General features: G+C 45.5%; 1 protein-coding gene across 3 annotated transcripts in view; it reads right to left on the bottom strand.

Moving 5' to 3' along the window:
- Positions 1-12,744, bottom strand: part of SHPRH (SNF2 histone linker PHD RING helicase) — a 372,150-nt gene extending 359,406 nt beyond the window's left edge. For all 3 annotated transcript variants that reach the window (XM_063917889.1, XM_063917888.1, XM_063917887.1), the window contains exon 1: positions 12,571-12,744. The gene's annotated coding sequence lies outside the window, so the exon portion shown is untranslated. The remainder of the gene's footprint in view (positions 1-12,570) is intronic.
- Positions 12,745-17,424: the final 4,680 nt, after the last annotated feature.

Below are 17,424 nucleotides of genomic sequence, written 5' to 3'. Positions count from 1 at the left end.
AGAAAATAAATAAAATGGCAAAACAAAGACTTGCTGTGATAAACAGACAGCTTACCTTATTCATTACAATATTGCTAGTATATAGAAACATGAGAGCAGTTGCACCATACAACCATCAAAATTATAATAAATATACATCATACCTGAGGTTTTTGACATAAAATTAGCACAATATTATGCGCTTGGCCACCAATCGTCAAGGTAACCTTATCGTGCAGGTCCCTAACATTACAGGGGTTTGCCTCTTGGGCGCAGGGCGAAATATATTCAATATTGTTAAACAAACTACAGAAGGCAGTTCATAAATATCAATAAACCAAATATTAAATAAATATTTACAATTAAACTAATAAATAGTTGTATATAAGTTATGGGCTCATTAATCAGCTTTACCAACAGATTGCCCTGAGTGGTGGGTTGATGGTTAGCGCAAACCTCTCTAAGGTGCAAGTCCAAGACAAGTGAATGCTACAGGCACCAGTAAAGGGGCCTACACATTAAGCGATTGGCTGCCGAGGGGGAGCGAGTGTCCATGTTGGCATGCATGTATAAGCAACGCGGCACCAACAATGAACGAGCGCCGGGCTGCGTATCGTTCATTGTTGGTGCCTACACACTGAATAATATGAACGAGTTCTCATTCGTTAATGAATGAGAACGTTCATATCGTTCAGTAATGGGCCCTACACACTGCGCAATATTAGTGAAAGATTTGAACGATCTCGTTCATTGATGAACGAGGTACCGTTCATATCTTTCAGTGTGGAGGCACCAGCGATGAACGAGGCGCGGACCCGCGCACATTCATCGCTGGTGCCCCGTCGCCTGTGCATGCAGGCCAATATGGACGATCTCGTCCAAATTTGCCTGCACTTCTATGGAGGCGGGTGACGAGGGGAGTGAAGAAACTTCACTCCCCCAGTCACTGCCCCCTCCCTCCCCCGCCGCTGGGTCGCCCGATGGCCGTATCCGCCATCGGGCAGCTCGGCAGCGGATTGCTCAATGTGTAGGGCCCATTAGATCTTTAAGTGTGTAGGGCCCATAAAGGCCCTAAACACTTCCACTAGAAGATTTGGAAGACGAAAGATATTGGTGAACGATTTCCCTTGAGCTCCCAGGTATAGATCATGAAAGATATTGTGCATACACAGTGAACGATTTTATGAAAGACAAAAGATATTCGCTAAATCTTCTGGAACACCTCATTTAAATAAAGGGCTGGCATTAAAAACATGCATGCACAGAGCCAGCAGATGGACAGGACGTGCTTGATTAATGCTCCCAGTTCCTGCAGCTCTAAATACCCATGCGAGGGGCTTCTAACGGGACTGCGGCTGCTCCCCTTGATTGTTACTCCACCTGCAAGCGGGTCTGACCGCGGGGATCGAGATTGCGGAGCCAGGGGACCCTTCCTAGGTCCTTGCGGGTTGCGGCCTCTCCCTCTCCTTACGCCGGAGATTCGAGCTAGCGGTGGGCCCGGAAGAGAAGCTCCGAGGCACCCGGAAACAGACGCACGGCTCACCTTCACTGCCGGGCAGTACACAGACTGCAGTGGACGGCTGATGACTCACACCCACAGCCCGAGACTCATCTCGCTGACCGTCGGGAACCGCTGGTGAGTAAGAGTGTGAGTGTTCGGCTGCGGCTGATCCCGCTGGTGGTGACTGAGGTTCCCGGACTCTGCTCCTCCTTTTTATATTGGTCACCTGGTGCCTTGCTGTGAGGGTAAGACAACCTCGCCTCCTCACTTCCTTGAAACTCTCACCTGCATACTTGAGGGGTAGCAGTGGCCATTCACACGTGGGCCCTGGCGTGGAGAGACCCATTGGTCTACATTTGGGTTTATTGAAGGGAGCTGCAGAGACTAGTACAGAATTGCTGCAGAGCTAGTCATAATTGCTATCGCAGCACCACATCCTACATGCGGCTTATTCTCTCCTGTTAATGTTAGTGGCACATTACTGTATAATCCCTTGGTTACATGGCACCCTATATCCATCTTGACTGAGGCTGAAGAGGAAATCTAGCACTACTGCTGCTTACTGCAGCCACACTTCTCTCTTTTTCTGAGGACACCGTCTGCTCTAGTTCTACATTTGGGCCGGCCGGTGGGGAATCCTTTGAAATTGTCTACAGTCTGGTCCGTTGATGACTACAGGGACTCTGAGCTCGGTAACCTTATACAGGATCCACTTGGAACTTTGGATCAGTTTTATACGCCTGCATTCTGGGGTCACTAGACTCGCTCGCTTGTTTCAGCATCACGCCGTCTCCTCTATAATAATGCTTTTATAAGCTCCATATTTCCCTACCCAGAGCCTCTTCCACATTAGTGGGTATTTTACCATTATTCACTTTTCTCCTCGTGACTCTGAAGTTTATAAAATATATCAAAAGGTCCATTCTTAGTTTACAGTAATATGAGACGTTATTCAACAAAAGCTAAGAAAAAAGGGCCCCAAGGAATCTCTCACCACTATTTCCGCCAAGGGACACCACTTTTATCCCAATCCCCTACAAGCCCAGCACAACCATCTGCAATGGACCAATCTTCATCCCCAGCCACTAAAGGGGACATACAGAGTCTTCAGGCTCTTATCGTGGACCTTAAAGATTCCTTTACATCTGCCCTACTAAAAGCTGTCAGTGAACTTAAAACGGACATGACGGAACTTTCTTCCAGCACTACTTTGCTTGAATCCCGATTGGATAAAGTTCAAGAAGAGCAAAACAACTTTGGTAAAGATATGAACCATTACTACTCTGAACTAGATCTTCTGCGAGACAAGAATGAAGATTTTGAGAGAGAGAGAGAGAGAGAGAGAGAGAGAGAGAGAGAGAGAGAGAGAGAGAGAGAGAGAGAGAGAGAGAGAGAGAGAGAGAGAGAGAGAGAGAATAACCTCAGGATACGTAACATTCCAGAAACGGTCACTCCCAGTGATTTGGAGCCGTATCTCTTTCCACTCCTTCTTCATCTTCTCCTATCGGAAACCGCTTCTACCTTTCAAATCGAAAAAGAGCCCACACAGCCTTGCGTCCTAAACCAAAGGACACTGATCCTCCTAGGGATGTAGTCCTCAAAATGCTTTCGTTCAAGGTTAAAAACATGATCACTTCAGCTAGCAGATCCTCTTCCTGTATTCTCTTTGAAGGAACAAAACTCCAGATCTTCCAGGACTTGGCTCCTTCGACGATGGCAAAACGGAGGGAATTGCGCTCGGTGACCACGATACTGCGAGAGCATGGATACAAATATAAATGGGGCTTTCCATTTAGTCTTCAAGTGGAGGTCAAGGTAAAACCTTATATTGTGCGAACACCTGAAGAAGGCAAAGATCTAATTCTTCAACTTAATCTGAAGTCGTCCTCTGGTCCCTCTCGCACAATAGTAGATGAATAATCCACTCGGAAATGGAAAAGTTATCTTGATGGTTGTTTATAAACATCTATTGTCTTCCTTTATTTACGGCTCTACCTTGCTTTACGATCTTTAACGCATTGTTGAATATTTTATGTTTTCTATACATTATTATGTCCTTGAACGTTCTAGTAACACGTAGTGTCTTAGGTTATTATTCCTTTATTCAATTCCTTTTCAAACTGCTATTCTTTAATGTTAGTTTATATACCCACAGAATACTGTATTGATATTTGATATGTTTGCTCTGGGTGGCGAATGTTGGTATTCAGCTACGCCTCACTTCCCCCACTCTTAGGGATTGCTGCTTTTATTACTGTGTTAATTACGTAGTTGCCCGGGTTCACTTGTTGTCCCCGGCCACTAAAAATCCCGCCCTCAAGCTCTCTCTTTTTTCAAAGAGCTCATTACTCGTAGTGGTCTGCCATACCGTTTGGCAGCTCCGACTACTCCCCTTATTTTTCTTTTGTTTTTGGTTTCAGTTTTTATTCCTGTTAGCAAAGTCCAGGGTTCTCTGCATACCCCTTCTGTCTTTTACGTGCCTTTCTATAAACACTAAGGGCCTTAATACGCCGCAGTACCGTACCCACTTGTTCCACTCATTGAAACGTCTTTGGGGCGACTGTGTCTTTTCTCCAAGAGACACACTTCAAATCAGGAAGTCATCCTTCACTAGCCACACAACACTACCGGAATGTTTTTTACTCCAACAACGTAGTTAATATTTATGCCCCCTACTCGAACCACTCTCACTTCTTTAACAAATTCTTTTGCATTCTTTCTGATTTTCGGTATGGCAAGGTTTTGATAGGTGGAGATTTTAACACGGTTCTCTTTCCATCACTGGACAAATCAGGGAAACACACCGAAAGTTCCCAAATTCCCGGATCATCAGCCTTGCATAAACATATGGCCGGGGCTGGCCTTTTTGATGTCTGGAGAGCCCTCAACCCCTCAGTTAGGGACTATACTTTTTATTCACACGCCCATGACACGTATTTGCGCATTGATCTCTTTATGGGTTGCGCCACTCTCTCGCAGACAGCGGTTGTTTCCTCAATACACCTAAACACCTGGTCTGATCATTCTATATTAGAAGCTTCTTTTGGGTTGCTAGAGGCTACCTCGGGTAGACAATCTTGGAGATTGAATGAGACTTTCCTGAAGCTTCCCCAATTTCAAGATATGGTGAAGGAACGCCTTAAGGAGTATGTTCATCACAACTCTTCAGCTGTCACTCCTACACAGACGATATGGGACGCACATAAATCAGTGATCAGGAATTACACGATTCAATTTGCCCCTCGTCGGGAAAAAAAAAAACACAAGAAGCGCAGATAGACACACTCACCTCCACTTTTGCCTCTCTGGATCGTGAACATAAACGAACTTTATCTAAGAAAATTCTATCCCAACTTTCCAAAAACTGTGCAGAACTACAAGTCTCAGATGGGTCAGACTTTCTATGATAAAAGCAATAAAGCACATATACTTTTGGCTCGTAGACTTCGGTCCAAACATGCTGCACAAGCTATTCCTGCAATCAAAGACGCCTCCGGTACTATGTTATACAATCCTAAAGATATTAACGGTGCTTTTGCTCAGTATTACAAAGCTCTATACAATCTGTCTGCCCCGTCTGATCCTGCTTCTCACATTCAAGGCATTCAAAAATACTTAGATTTGTGCACTCTCCCCACTATCTCGGATTCGACCTCCCAAGCTATGGGGGTAGACGTTACCGCGGAAGAACTCTCCGCGGCTCTCAAGACACAAAAGCCATCAAAGGCTCCTGGCCCAGACGGCCTTCCAATGTCTTACTACAAATCTTTCACACAGCAACTTTCTACCCACCTGATTCGTCTATTTAATGTAATTCTACATGGTGCCTCGTTTCACCCTGACTCTACTGCCTCTAGAATGATAGTTATTCCCAAACCCGGGAAAGATCCCTCTCTATGTGCCAGCTATCGTCCCATTTCCCTGATCAACACTGATCTAAAGTTGTTCGCCAAAATATTGGCCTCTAGACTGAATGTAGTGCTGCCCTCTCTGGTCCACCCAGATCAGGTGGGCTTCATTCCCCAACGCCAAGCTTCAGATAATACGAGGCGTACTATTGACCTAATCCATTATGTTGATTCTGAGAAGATCCCATCTGTTTTCCTAGCCTAAGACGCTGAAAAGGCGATTGATCGTTTAATGTGGCCCTTTATGTTTCTTACCTTATCTTTAGTAGGATTGAGTGGAAATTTTTTGCGGGCTGTTAAAGCCCTTTACATTCACCCCTCTACAACGGTTATGACGGATGGGTTGCACTCCCCTCGTTTTGGTCTGGGAAATGGGATGAGGCAGGGATGCCCCCTCTCCCCTCTTCTCTTTGCCATATGCATTGAGCCTCTGGCCGCTAGAATTAGAGCTAATCCCGATATTGGGGGTACTGAAGTAGGGGGGACACAATATAAAGTGTCTCTCTTTGTGGATGACATTCTCCTTACTCTGAAAAATCCTTTGGTGTCTCTCCCTAACCTTCAAACAGAATTGCAATCATATGGGTTTTTCTCTGAGTATAAAATCAATAGCTCCAAGTCTGTACTGCCACGACACTTTGCTGCACTCACATCTTCCTTTCCTTTTCTTTGGCGCCCCACTGCAATTAAATACTTAGGCATTTTTATCACTAAATCATACTCCTCTCTGTACCACGCAAACTATTCTCCTATGTTTCAAACACTGACTAAGGGGTATATGCAATTCACGGCGAATCGCGGCAAATTATCGCCGTTTTTAAATTCGACAGGTGAATTCCGGAAGGTGGCTTCCGGAATTCACCATATTCAATGAAAAACGGATTCGCCAGAGTCGCGGGCGAAAATCGGCCGATTTGGCGGATTTTGCCGCGATTTTAAAAAACGGGAAAAACCCGGAAAAAAAAATGGCGTGGGGTCCCCCCTCCAAAGCATAACCAGCCTCGGGCTCATCGAGCTGGTCCTGGTTCTAAAAATCCGGGGAAAAATTGGCCAGGGATCCCCCGTATTTTTAAAACCAGCACCGGGCTCTGCGCCTGGTGCTGGTGCCAAAAATACGGGGGACAAAAAGAGTAGGGGTCCCCCGTATTTTTAACACCAGCATCGGGCTCCACTAGCTGGACAGATAATGCCACAGCCGGGGGTCACTGTTATGCCGTGCCCTGCGACCGTGGCATTAAATATCCAACTAGTCACCCCTGGCCGGGGTACCCTGGGGGAGTGGGGACCCCTTCAATCAAGGGGTCCCCCCCCCAGCCACCCAAGGGCCAGGGGTGAAGCCCGAGGCTGTCCCCCCCCATCCAATGGGCTGCGGATGGGGGGGGGCTGATAGCCTTTTGTGATAATAAAAAGATATTGTTTTTTCCAGTAGTACTACAAGTCCCAGCAAGCCTCCCCCACAAGCTGGTACTTGGAGAACCACAAGTACCAGCATGCGGGAGAAAAACGGGCCCGCTGGTACCTGTAGTACTACTGGGAAAAAAATACCCAAATAAAAACAGGACACACACACCGTGACAGTAAAACTTTATTACACACTACCGACACACACATACTTACCTATGTTGACACGCCGACTGCCACGGTCTCCGACGATCCGAGGGTACCTGTGAAAAAATGATACTCACCTTCCAGCGTCCAGAGATAAATCCACGTCCAGAGAGATAAATCCACGTACTTGTAAAAAAAAAAAGAACACGCAAATACCCGCTCCATACCGGACTAGAAAGGGGTCCAATGCTTTCACATCAGACCCCTTTCTACCGAATGCCGGGACATCACGTGACTCCTGTCACTGAAGTCCCTTCAGCCAATCAGGAAGCGCTACTTCCGTGGCGCTCACCTGATTGGCTGTGCGCTGTCTGTACTGTGACAGCACATCGCAAAGCCGCTCCATTACTTTCAATGGTGGGAACTTAGCGGCTAGCGGTGGGGTCACCCGCCGGTCAGCCGCTGACCGGCGGGTGACCTTACCGCTAGCCGCTAAGTTCCCACCATTGAAAGTAATGGAGCGGCTTTGCGATGTGCTGTCACAGTACAGACAGCGCACAGCCAATCAGGTGAGCGCAACGAAGTTGCGCTTCCTGATTGGCTTAGAGACCTTTCTGTGACAGCTGTCACTGACAGGTCTCATTCGTGGAAAGGTGTCCCATGTGTCAGCATGGGACCCCTTTCAGTCCGGCATGGAGCGGGTGTTCGCTTTGTTTTTTTGCCAAGTACGTGGATTTATCTCTGGACCATGGCTGAGGTGAGTATATTGAACTTTTCTTTTCAGGTATCCGTGGATTCTACATGGAGAAGAGGACCGATGTCGGCGTGTGAACATAGGTAAGTATGTGTGTGTCGACGTATGAAATAAAGTTTTACTGTCGACGGTGTGTGTGTGTCCTGTTTTTATTTGGGTATTTTTTTCCCAGTAGTACTACAGGTACCAGCGGGCCCGTTTTTCTCCCGCATGCTGGTACTTGTGGTTCTCCAAGTACCAGCTTGCGGGGGAGGCTTGCTGGGACTTGTAGTACTACTGGAAAAAACAATATCTTTTTATTATCACAAAAGGCTATCAGCCCCCCCATCCGCAGCCCATTGGATGGGGGGGGACAGCCTCGGGCTTCACCCCTGGCCCTTGGGTGGCTGGGGGGGGGGGACCCCTTGATTGAAGGGGTCCCCACTCCCCCAGGGTACCCCGGCCAGGGGTGACTAGTTGGATATTTAATGCCACGGCCGCAGGGCACGGCATAAAAGTGACCCCCGGCTGTGGCATTATCTGTCCAGCTAGTGGAGCCCGATGCTGGTGTTAAAAATACGGGGGACCCCTACTCTTTTTGTCCCCCGTATTTTTGGCACCAGCACCAGGCGCAGAGCCCGGTGCTGGTTTTAAAAATACGGGGGATCCCCTGTCAATTTTTTCCCCGCATTTTTAGAACCAGGACCAGCTCGAAGAGCCCGAGGCTGGTTATGCTTTGGAGGGGGGACCCCATGCCATTTTTTTTTATGATTTCACCGTTCCAGCATAAAAAAAAATAAAAAATAATAATAATATTTTAAAAAATATATAAATAATATTTGTGCCTCCAAAAAAAAAAAAAAAAAAAAGTACCTAATCCCTTCTAATATAAATAGATCTGCTATTCCCCCCAAAAAAAAACACAAAAAAAAACATGTTTAAAATTTTTTTATTTGTTTTCACCCTCCAAAGTGTGGCGGATTGAAAATGACGAATTTGCTGTCTAAAAGCACTGCTGTCGAATTTCCAAACTTGAATTGAATATGCTTTGGTCGAATTGCAGCACTTGTATCATTGCAGAAAAGTCGAATTTGCAAAAAGTCGAATTTCAAAAAGTCGAATTTTGAAAGTCCGTTTTTTGGTCGGAAAGCACTGAATTGCATAGGCGATTTTTTTTTTTTGGTCGAAAATGACCCGAAATTCGACAATTTCGGGAATTCGACCGCAATTGCATATACCCCTAAAGATCTGACACATTGGCAATCCCTTTTCATCACATGGTTTGGCAGGATCGATACGATCAAAAATGAATTTCTTGCCCAGACTGCTTTACTTATTTCAGACTCTTCCCATTTCTGTCCCGAGTAAAGCTTTGGATTCAATGCCGGCCTTATGTAATCGCTTCATCTGGGCCCAGGGTAAGCCCTGTATCCGTAGTCAGATTTCAGCTAAATCGGCTCCAGACGGAGTGCTGGGTCTCCCATTACTTTGTTCTTATTATCATGCAGCCCAATTGAACCACATTCTATCTTGGCACTCCGATCCTGGGTTTAAACGCTGGGTAGATTTAGAAAATGCTGCTCCAAGAGGGGCAACAGGATGGTATAGTTTGGCTACCAGGCCTGCTTAGACTGGCCTCAGTCAAAGTATCTCCAACTATACGTTTTACTCTCAACATTTGGGACAAACTCCGTACCTCCTTAGGTCTAGCTCAACTTCCTTCCCCTATGTCTCCTATTTGGTACCATCCTAAATTTCCTCCGGGGTCTAATAGATCTACGGCCAACTATTGGGAACGACTACAGGTCACACAATTTAAACATATAAAAGGCCACTCCGCTCCAAAATCGTTTTCAGATCTGAAAGACAAATATGCAATTCCAGCAACATTACAATATCAATACATTCAGATCATGAGTTTTGTTAATTCCCAACTGCCCACTTGCAAACTCCGGGAGCTATCCCAATTCGAACGCCTATGCACATTCTCAGTAGGTCGTAAAGGTAATATCACTACTATTTATCGGTCCATTTTATCCCCTGAACCTCCTACTCAAGAACCGCATGAACTAGCTTGGGATTCTGATCTCCCTTCTCCTTTAGATGACGAGGAGTGGACAAACATAAGATCGAGAATAGCTAAAGCCTCTATTAGTGTGGCTATTAGAGAGACATGTTACAAAGTAAACACCAGATGGTACTTAGTACCGCATAAGCTTCATTCCATCTTTCCTTCTTCCTCAAATCTCTGCTGGAGAAACTGTGGACAGGTGGGTACGTTTCTCCATGTGTGGTGGTCGTGTTCGACTATCCAAGTTTTCTGGAACCAAGTATGGGCCCTTTTGTCGCAGGTTCTTGACACGCCACTTTCAGGCTCTATATCTGGGATGGGGAACCTTCGGCCCTCCAGCTGTTGTTAAACTACACATACCAGCATGCCTTGCTACAGTTTTGCTATTTGGTCATGCTAAAACTGTTGCAGGGCATGCTGGGATATGTAGTTCAACAGCAGCTGGAGGGCCAAAGGTTCCCCATCCCTGCTCTATGTCGACAGCCCTGCTATGTGCTCCGATTCATGGGGTTAGTGAATATCAAGATAAGCTTATACTTCATGTGTGTAATGCAGCTAAATCTCTGATAGCCAAAAATTGGAAATGTGTTTCGGCTCCTCCACTGAATGCTCTGATTAATTACATACATTTCATTGCCTCTATGGAATATATAACGAGCCTACAAAATAATAACGTGCCGACCTTTCACAAAATATGGTCCCCCTGGTATCTTTTCCGCTCCTCCCCCCTCCCTGGGCTCTGCTAATATTTACTGATATATCTTTATTTTTCCTGCTATCCACCAGCCCTTATTTTCTTTTCTCATTTTTCTTTCCCTATGTATCCTGTTATAATTTTTCTTTGTTCTACGGATTATATCTCAATTTCACAATATTGTATTTGCTGCTTGTGGATATTTCTGCATACTTCCGCTATTTCTTATTATAATAAAAATAAAAATTACTGTCTTAAAAAAAAAAAAAACACATGCATGCACAACATTGCTGGGCCGTGGGTGTGTGCATTAAGGGCCCTACACTCTTGCCGATGTGTGCGGGCGATATGAACAATCTTGTTCAGAAATTAACGAGAAACTGTTCAACGTTGGTGCCGGGTCGTTTATGCCTGCAAGTCAATATGGACAATATTGTCTATATTAGCATGCAGGGCTATGTAGCCGGGTGACGTCAAGGAGTGAAGAAACTTCACTCCCCCGTTACCGTCACCCCCGAGTCAGCAGTAGTAGGGTTACCACCTCATCCCTTTAATTCTGGACACATTAATTATACAGGTTCTGTGACTGATTAAAACCAGGTGAAATGGAGTCTTGAAGTCAGCCAGTTACAGAACCTGTGTAATTAATATGTGTCCAGAATTAAAGGGATGAGGTGGTAACCCTAGCCGTTGGGCACCATCGGCAGCAAATCGCCAAGTGTGTAGGGTCCAAACATGCATGCACGACATTGCTGGCAGTGGGTGCATGCATGTTTTTAAACATGCATGCACATCATTGGTGGGCAATGGGTGCATGCATGTTTTTTCATTGGTGAGCAGTGGGTGCGTGCATGCATGCACAACATTGCTGGGCAGTGGGGTGGGTGCATAATTATATATATATTTTTTTTATTATTATTGTTTATTTTTATTTATTTATTTATTTTGTACATTGGTGGCCAGTGGATATTTAAATACATTGGTGGCCAGTGATTAGTGTGTGAGGAGTGCACCTGTCACGCTGCTCTCTCGCACACTGGACGCGGCTGGCTGTAAGTAGCAGGGCGGGAGAGGCAGGCTGGGCGGGACAGTGAGGTGTGGGGAGTGGCAATCCAGTCAATATCGGTCATGTCGTCGGTAGCCCATACACACTGAACGAGTGCGCAAACGACATGAGCGATATTGACTGAATTAAGCTGCATGATCACAAAAGATATCGTTCAGAAAGGGGTTTCTGAACAATATCTTTCAAAATATTTTCTAGTGTCTATGGGGCTTAAGATGGAGTTATTCCATAACTAGGATGCCAGACATTAAACTCTTGGGGGAAAATAATCTGTGAAAAATATTTTTTTTTTTTTTTTTTAGGAGTTGGAATCGCTTTTACTTACAATTAAAATGTCATAATAAATATTAACAACAACATTTAGTATAGAGAATATAATTAAATGTAAAGTGTGGATTGTCGTATGTTAAAAATAAAGAAGGCACAATCAGAGACATATACAGGTACTGTAGAATTCCCTGGATGTCAGAGAGAGTTGTCATCTACAAGTAGTTATAAGCTTTCAACTTATTTACTTTGGGGGGCTGAGAAGTAATTCAATCAGCAGCAATGGGTGCAAAGTGCTGGCGATCTGGCCACAACATCAGCAACACCAAAGAAGTACTCAGAAAAGTACACAGTAAAATAGGTAATGTTGTCCCACAGTAGTTCTCCAGGATGTGCACAGCTGAACATCATGAACGCACATCCCAGACAATGTAATTGCCTCTATAGGAGGTGCTAACTCTTGGAAATATTTTGTTTGTTTTTTACTGACAACTGTACCACATTACATACATTATATGTGAAAAATCGAATAACGAGCAAACCTTTAGCTATAGTATATTTGTATTTATGTTAAAGGACCTAGACAAACAAATATGGTGCACTACAATATCAACCTTACTTTCTACTCATGTACACCTTAATCTGCATAACACGTTTAATCAGGAAGTAGCTATAAAGCAAACTATAAACAATGATTGATTTCTTATAGGACAGATCTGCAGCATACATCCAGGTACAAAACAAGCTGGTACACCTCTGCTAACCCTGGTACAAGGTTACAATATACTGTAGCAATCACCTACCCTTATTTATATCACGTTCAAAACTGCTGTGTTTTCCTGCAACAAACAAAACCCGGCATTGTGCAACGCGGAAACACTTCCCCAGCCGCCTCGCTCACCATCGACAGACCATAACCAGGCTTTGTGCAGTCGCAGCTGCAGCCTTGTTTGTGCCGGAAGCAGCTAACACTTCCCTGCTGTAAGTCCCGCCCCACGAGCTTCACCCCTCCCTCCCCTCCCCGTTCTTAAGCAGCGACCACTAACAGTGCAGGTTTCACCGACAACCATGCCGTTAGCGTGTGAGAGTAGAGTTGTGATTGGATGCCCGGATGATTATGTCATATCTGACTACTGTTGTTAATTTTGTAGTAATGAAAGTTCTGGTCTTTCTTTTATAGGCAGAGTGGTGGCAAAAGGGCTGAAGTGGTCAGTATTGCTGAGATTGCTGCTGCCTAGGAGGAGGAAGCATTTATATTTTAAATATGTTTTGGTTTTGATTTTTTTTGAATTGTATACTCATAGCTATTGGGTTTATATTGTACCTCTTTTTCAGATTTTTATCAGTGTATATATCATGTCATTATACATATGACATTCCTAAACGCTTTCAAACATCGCTGGTTATGGATCCCCTATTTGAATAATTGACTGCTCTGCAATTGCCACTGGCAAGGAAGTCCAGCCTTATGGTTCAGGAGATTTTGTGATGAGTCAGGGGTATATGCCTTTTATGTAAGAGAAAAATGTTATGCTATCCATAATGCACACTGAGGAAGAAATAACACTACATAATAATCAGATAATACAGAGATCCTAATTGCATATATCTGCAGATATAGGGTTAAGCCCCCAGGCCGAACGGCAAGGAGTCTCTGTCACTGGGGGTCCCTAACACCTGGGGTGGGTGTGGGGTGCAGGATCCCATCATGTCGGCACAGGCCGGCTACCCCATGGCAGCACACAGGTGAAAAGACATTGTATATGCCTTTTTTATACAGGTTGAGTATCCCTTATCCAAAATGCTTGGGACCAGAAGTATTTTGGATATCGGATTATTCCGTATTTTGGAATAATTGCATCCCATAATGAGATATCATGGTGATGGGACCCAAGTCTAAGCACAGAATGCATTTATGTTTCATATACACCTTATACACACAGCCTGAAGGTAATTTTAGCCAATATTTTTTATAACTTTGTGCATTAAACAAAGTGTGTGCACATTGAGCCATCAGAAAACAAAAGTTTCACTATCTCACTCAAAAAAATTCCGTATGTCGGAATATTCCGTATTTCTGAATATTTGGATATGGGATACTCAACCAGTATATATATATATATATATATATTCATTCACTATACAAGGTGGCACTCACGGGTCTTGATCAGTGAGAATAAAAGACTGACAGAGTCCGTTCTGTACGTTCAACGTTTCGGTTTGCACCTTTATCAAGAACACCATAGACATTAACAAACAGGTATACCTTAAATACACGCCTCTGCTCCCTGTTTTCCCACGCGGACGCCTATCTCAGTACGACGCTTCATAGTGACGCGATGCGGCTCCGTGCGTTGCCCTAGCAACCCGGCTTACACATACTGAATCCACGTACAATACACGTCACTGCGCCGCCTGGCGCCGAACCACGTGTGCCGCATCACGGCATCCAATGAGCTGACTGGAAGTGGCTGCTCTGAGGGAGCACAGAGGTTGCTAGGCAACCAAAACCCCACAATATACATAGAAACAATAAATGACAGTTACTTATTAAAAGAACCACAACTAAGATGAATACCACAATACCAAGTGCTTAAAAGATAAACAAAATCACCAATAAATAAATATAGTGAAAACACCACATTAAAAAGTTGCTACAAAGTTTGGAAAAATTGGAAAAATTACAATCAGCCAATAGAACCAGTTTGTTTACTAACACATATAGATGCCCTTAAAGTAGTATAGCACCCTGACAGTAGCAAAGAAGAGAAACAAACTTAAGGGAACATGCATAAGAACTAAACAAGGATTATAATAAACCCATTTTGTTACAATGTACCCATATGGACCAGAAAGCATGCAAAAGAGGAATATAAATCTATTAGATGAAACAAGCAAATGATATAGTTTCATTAAGACCCATATGTCTTATGGTGTTGAGAGTATGAATCCAAAAGGATTCAACCTGCATTAGTCTCTTTTCACGGTCGCCACCACGCTTCATAACAGGAACGTGATCAATGATCTTATAGGACAAGGTGGCCAATGAATGTTTCTCTGACGTCCTAAGTGGATGCTGGGACTCCGTAAGGACCATGGGGATTAGCGGCTCCGCAGGAGACTGGGCACAACTAAAGAAAGCTTTAGGACTACCTGGTGTGCACTGGCTCCTCCCACTAAGACCCCCCTCCAGACCTCAGTTAGATTCTTGTGCCCGGCTGAGCTGGATGCACACTAGGGGCTCTCCTGAGCTCCTAGAAAGAAAGTATATTTTAGGTTTTTTATTTTACAGTGAGATCTGCTGGCAACAGACTCACTGCAGCGAGGGACTAAGGGGAGAAGAAGCGAACCTACCTAACTGGTGGTAGCTTGGGCTTCTTAGGCTACTGGACACCATTAGCTCCAGAGGGATCGACCGCATGGAACCGGCCATTGATGTTCGGTCCCGGAGCCACGCCGCCGGCCCCCTTACAGAGCCAGAAGCAAGAAGTGTTCCGGAAAATCGGCGGCAGAAGACTTCAGTCTTCACCAAGGTAGCGCACAGCACTGCAGCTGTGCGCCATTGCTCCTCATGCACACCTCACACTCCGGTCACTGATGGGTGCAGGGCGCTGGGGGCAGGGCCGTCTTAACAGCAGTGTGGGCCCCTGGGCACAGCAACACACTGGGGCCCTTACTCATTCTCCAGCGGTAGGGGTGGAGGGTGCTATCAGCGGCAGCTTTGATGTCCCGCGGGTGGTAGGGTGTGTTCTATCTTGCGCTCAGCATGTAGGACCTGGAGCAGTCATTTCTGCTAATTACTCCTTTACTGTACAGATGGGGCGGGAGGGAGAACACTAAACTGTAGAAGGAGGCATTGGGCTGAATGAAGGGGCCCTGGTACATGACTTAAAGGGTGATATGGGGTGTTTAATACATAAGGGAGGGGTAGATAGTGGAGTGGGCATAATTTCTCTATCGTCCTAAGTGGATGCTGGGGTTCCTGAAAGGACCATGGGGAATAGCGGCTCCGCAGGAGACAGGGCACAAAAAAGTAAAGCTTTTACCAGATCAGGTGGTGTGCACTGGCTCCTCCCCCTATGACCCTCCTCCAGACTCCAGTTAGATTTTGTGCCCGAACGAGAAGGGTGCAATCTAGGTGGCTCTCCTAAAGAGCTGCTTAGAGAAAGTTTAGCTTAGGTTTTTTACTTTACAGTGAGTCCTGCTGGCAACAGGATCACTGCAACGAGGGACTTAGGGGAGAAGTAGTGAACTCACCTGCGTGCAGAGTGGATTTGCTGCTTGGCTACTGGACACTAGCTCCAGAGGGACGATCACAGGTACAGCCTGGATGGTCACCGGAGCCGCGCCGCCGGCCCCCTTGCAGACGCTGAAGAGAGAAGAGGTCCAAAATCGGCGGCTGAAGACTCCTGAGTCTTCATAAAGGTAGCGCACAGCACTGCAGCTGTGCGCCATTTTCCTCTCAGCACACTTCACACAACAGTCACTGAGGGTGCAGAGCGCTGGGGGGGGCGCTCTGAGAGGCAAATAAAAACCTTATTAGAGGCAAAAAATACCTCACATATAGCCCACAGAGGCTATATGGAGATATTTAACCCCTGCCTAACTTCAAAAATAGCGGGAGACGAGCCCGCCGTAAAAGGGGCGGGGCCTATCTCCTCAGCACACAGCGCCATTTTCTCTCACAGAAAAGCTGGAGAGAAGGCTCCCAGGCTCTCCCCTGCACTGCACTACAGAAACAGGGTTAAAACAGAGAGGGGGGGCACTGATTTTGGCGATATTGTATATATATAAAAGATGCTATAAGGGAGAAACACTTATATAAGGTTGTCCCTATATAATTATAGCGTTTTTGGTGTGTGCTGGCAGACTCTCCCTCTGTCTCCCCAAAGGGCTAGTGGGTCCTGTCCTCTGTCAGAGCATTCCCGGTGTGTGTGCTGTGTGTCGGCACGTGTGTGTCGACATGTATGAGGACGATGTTGGTGAGGAGGCGGAGAAATTGCCTGTAATGGTGATGTCACTCTCTAGGGAGTCGACACCGGAATGGATGGCTTATTTAGAGAATTACGTGAGAATGTCAACACGCTGCAAGGTCGGTTGACGACATGAGACGGCCGACAATCTATTAGGACCGGTCCAGGCGTCTCAGAAACACCGTCAGGGGTTTTAAAAACGCCCATTTACCTCAGTCGGTCGACACAGACACAGACACGGACACTGAATACAGTGTCGACGGTGAATAAACAAACGTATTTCTCATTAGGGCCACACGTTAAGGGCAATGAAGGAGGTGTTACGTGTTTCTGATACTACAAGTACCACAAGAAAGGGTATTATGTGGGAGTGGAAAAAACTACCTGTAGTTTTTCCTGAATCAGATAAAATAAAATGAAGTGTGTGATGATGCGTAGGGTTACCCCGATAGCAAATATTGGCGTTATACCCTTTCCCGCCAGAAATTAGGGTACGTTGGGAAACACCCCTTAGGGTGATAAGGCGCTCACACGCTTATCAAGTGGCGTTACCGTCTCCAGATACGGCCGCCCTCAAGGAGCCAGCTGATAGGAAGCTGGAAAAATATCCTAAAAAGTATATACACACATACGGTGGTTATACTGCGACCAGCGATCGCCATCAGCCTGGAGATGCAGTGCTGG

This window comes from Pseudophryne corroboree, chromosome 4, assembly GCF_028390025.1.
Source record: "Pseudophryne corroboree isolate aPseCor3 chromosome 4, aPseCor3.hap2, whole genome shotgun sequence".
Taxonomy (NCBI): domain Eukaryota; kingdom Metazoa; phylum Chordata; class Amphibia; order Anura; family Myobatrachidae; genus Pseudophryne; species Pseudophryne corroboree.
This window is presented reverse-complemented; position numbering and strand designations above follow the sequence as displayed.